Raw genomic sequence first — 4,423 nt, forward strand, 5'->3', positions numbered from 1 at the left:
GGGGGGAGACAGACTCAATGTAATGAATATGCACTATAAAACGTCGGGAACAGATAGCCTAAGAAGAGGAAACTGTTGGAGATAGTCATAGAGACGACGGCGCGGCCAGGTGGCTTTCCAAGCGACCACCCCGATCGTAAATTCATGGACATCAGAATCATAGATCTCTACATTTAGAGAAACATTTCTCTTGTGATTCATTGAACAAGTACGTTATAAGAATATAAGTTCTTTGAGCGCAGCTGATTAGGCTTACTTGGCTAATCTTATATCCTATAGAGGCCTGTCTAGTGTTTTACGGCATTCACATGTGTTGCGCATCAGGCCTAGATGATAGATCTAGGTCTAACTAAACATTTGGCCTACGAGCCTACGTGCAGTCACCCAAACACCAGTCAGAAATGTTCTCTCAAAATGCATTTCCAGTGACCTATCAAAAGACAGTTGAGTCCCCCCCCTATGCACCCACCCTCAACATTTCACCGACCAGCCATAGACCGAGACCTGTGTGTATGGAAAGTTGTGTGTGAAAACGCTGTCCATCTCTCTCTTAGTTCGGCGTGAGGGGCAGTCTCACCAAATATCCTGTTTTCTAGGCTTGTCATGCAAGCTGAGCAGGTTGTAAAGAAACTTTCCCCTTGTCAAGCTTTACCTGACGGCGTGTTTCGCGGATCAGAGCGTGCGTTTAGAGGGAGTGACCGTGCGTTTGTACGTCCTAATTATGTTATATGTAGTAAAAAAAAAACCCACCCCGTCAGATGACGAAAGCGTGCGTTTGAGCGGAGCGTGCTTTTGTATGGCGTGCGTTTAGGCGGAGACTACTGTATTTCAACACACAACCCCTATCACACAAAGCAATAACACCTGTCTTAGACGGCCACCTTAGACTAGAGAATCCATTACGTTTTGTCATAAATTGTGCATTGGCCCCCGCATTGTGGGCGAGCCATCATAATTCAATCATCTGTCGTTGTTGTTAGGTAGTCCCTCCAACCGATCATGTTGCGTAGGCCCCTCCCACTGTTGATAAATAGCTACCAATTTTCAGCTGGTGGTAAGGAACTCATACACAAATCGTAAGTGAGATGAGTGGTCACTGTTTACCCAGTCTGTAACAAAGTAACAATGGATGTCAACATGAACTTGTGACACAGTGGTGGCGACCCATGTGTATATTTTAACATGGCACTCGATCTTTCTCGTCTGATACATTTCGTTTTATTGTCACCCTTGTGCAAAATCAGCAACAAAATAAAAATTACAAAACAAAATACAAACCACCAAAAACAACAACAACAACAAAACAACAGTGCGGCCACTTTCAATTGGGACCTCAGATGGGAATGGTTTGTTTTCTTCATCTTGATCAGTCCTGCCTAAGACGGCCACCTGTTTTATACGGCCACTTTTCTCCTTGACAATGGGTGGCCATCTTACACTTACACAGGTTTGACTGTCTATATTTTATAGGGTGGAGGGTGACCTTATTTAGGCCACATATGGCCTAAATAAGCTAAACCCCCCTCCCTTACCTTATTTGGGCCACAGGTGGCCTAAATAAGCTAAACCCCCCTCCTTTACCTTATTTAGGCCACACCTGTGGCCTGAATAAGCTAAACCCCCCTCCCTTACCTTATTTAGGCCACACCTGTGGCTTAAATAAGCTAAACCCCCCTCCCTTACCTTATTTAGGCCACATATGTAGTCAAAATAACCAAACCAATGTAAAGCATTGTTTTCTTTACAAGTTACGTTATTATCTCTTTAAAACTCTTCACATCCATTTTCCTTCACAGCCGTATCGTACATGACATGTGATGTAGAATCAATTTAAGGTCCTTGGAAAGGTGACCAGAAAATAAAAAAATTATTTTATGATCTTCACTTGCACTTGCAATTTTTTGGGCAAATTAAAGTCTACCTAATTATATTTTTTCCCCTCATTTTTCTTCACTATAAATGACAACTGGCATGTATTATCAGTTATTATCAAGAAAGTGGATAGGCGGACTACGGGGTCTATCTAGCCAAAAGGATAGGTGGACCCCGGGGTCTACCTAACAAAATGTTAGGTTTTAGGATGTGAACCCCGGAGTCAGCGTAGTGAAATAAGTAGATCTAGGTTTAACTAAGGATCGGTGGACCCCGGGGTCAACATAATGAAATAAGTAGATCTAAGTTTATTTTATAATAGGACTGGCGGAGCCCGTGGTCAAAGTAGTGAAATTATAAGTAGATATAGGTTTAATTAAGGATTGGAGGACCACGGGGTCAATGTAGTGAAATCAGTAGATCTAAGTTTAATTAAGGATTGGTGGACCCTGGGGTCAATGTAGTGAAATAAGTACATGTAGATAGATCTAGGTTTAATTTTAAGGATTGGTGGACCCTGGAGTCAACGCAGTGAAATAGGTAGGTTTAAGGTGAACCCCAGGGTCTACCTAACGGAACACTAGTTAGGTTTTAGAATAGGTGGATCCTGCGGTCACCGTAGTAAAATAAGTAGGTTTAATCAAGGTGTCCCGGGGGTCCACCAATCCTTAATTAAACCTTCTTAATCCTCTATGGCCTTGGTGACTCCGGGTTCCACCAATCTTTAAAGAAACCTGCTTATTTCACTGCGGTGACCCCAGGGTTCACCTGTCCTAAAACCTAGTACCAATCCTTACTTAAACCAAACCTTATTTCACTACGGTGACTCCGGGGTCCACATCCTAAAACCTAGTATTTCGCTATGCAGACCCCGGAGTCCACCTATCCTCTACAGGACTATACTATTATTATCAATTTGCAATTTTCATTGATTAGCATTTTTGTTTAAATATAATATTGAATCAGAGTGCAGGGGAGACCGAGGCGCCCGGTTGATTCGGTGGTCGGCTTTTGTAGATCTATGCATTTTTTACGGAAAGCCGTATTACCTAACCCTATTACTAGATCTATTAGTGTTGTGAAAACTTCAACCTCTACAGCTCAGGCGTCAAAAGATGCTGGTAAATAATAATAGATCTACGTCCTGAAGTTTCATAATTTATTTTTATACAGAATAACACAGTACACAGTCAGTAGTTTTTATTTCATCGAGTTATAAAAATGGCCTTCGTATAAAAATTGCCTTGTTTTCAGAAGCAAGTTTTAATAGTTCTAGTTCTACCTAATCGATTTTCATGCGAATTCAACTATTTTGATGATCTTTCTTTTCCTTTTAAAAAGATGTAGATCTAGGCCTGTCGGATGTGGCAGTGCGAATAGCACTGAGTTGTTTAGATCTAGATCTAGATCTAGACCCATCAAAACACGAGGCTTCGTGGCCGATCACAAAAGTCTACGGGGCTTATCGAGGCCGATTCGCCCTGCCGCGAGCACGTTCACTAAACTGCCTACTAGATAGAATCTACTACCAAATATTCTCTACACGATCTTTGCTACTACTACTACTAGGCCTACTAGCCTACATGTACTACTACGAGACAGTACGAGAGGGTGTCACTCAGGCAAAGATAGTGTAACTTTGACTCAGCCACGTAGTATACACACTTTTTATACCCCAAATTTAACCCGAAAGTCCATTCGGAGGATTTGACCTTTTCACTTGACCAAAGTGTGCAAAAATGGTAGCCTAGCTTTTGCCCCTCCATGAAGGAAAAATCCGGCCCTCATTCAAACCATTGGAATTGAGCAAAATTTTGCGTTTTGTGCTTTGTTCTTTACAATATTCATTATGGTTATGATTTATAAGTTGTACACTGAGGCAAAACCATACTAAATGAGAAAGGGGCACCATTATGAAAGTGGAATGAACTCAGTTGCCTGAAAAGGGTAGTTTGAACATGTGAGGCCTAAATAAGCTAAACCCCCCTCCCTTACCTTATTTAGGCCACAGTCCACTGTGGCCTAAATAAGCTAAACCCCCCTCCCTTACCTTATTTAGGCCATATGTGGCCTAAATAAGCACTCCCTATTTTATATATATATAATTTTATATATATATATATATATATATATATATATATATATATATATATATATTACATCCCCATCAGCGCAATTTAGATCACTTGGAAGGTGGTCTTTGACTCTGTCAGAGCCACCCCAGGCTGAGAGGTATACAGTATCCCAGCAGAAAGACCGTGATGCTCGATAAAAGTTCTCCCTACTCAGGAGTTGAACTCAGGTCTCCCGTGTGCAATGGCAAAGTGCCAACCGTTATACCACAAACACCAGTCCCCATGAGTTCAGAAGAAAGATAATTCAAACAAACACAAAATACCTCAAGTAGCATTTTTAGTTTTTTACAGGGTGCAAAGACCGCTCCAAAGTTGCTCAAGATCAGCATGCTGTGGTTAGTTTACACGCAATTGAAACAGGTCTTCAACCCAAGACTAAACAACCAGCTCATGTCTAGGAACACAAACCAGTCAAA

Source organism: Aplysia californica, unplaced genomic scaffold (genome assembly GCF_000002075.1).
Source record: "Aplysia californica isolate F4 #8 unplaced genomic scaffold, AplCal3.0 scaffold00057, whole genome shotgun sequence".
Lineage (NCBI taxonomy): Eukaryota > Metazoa > Mollusca > Gastropoda > Aplysiida > Aplysiidae > Aplysia > Aplysia californica.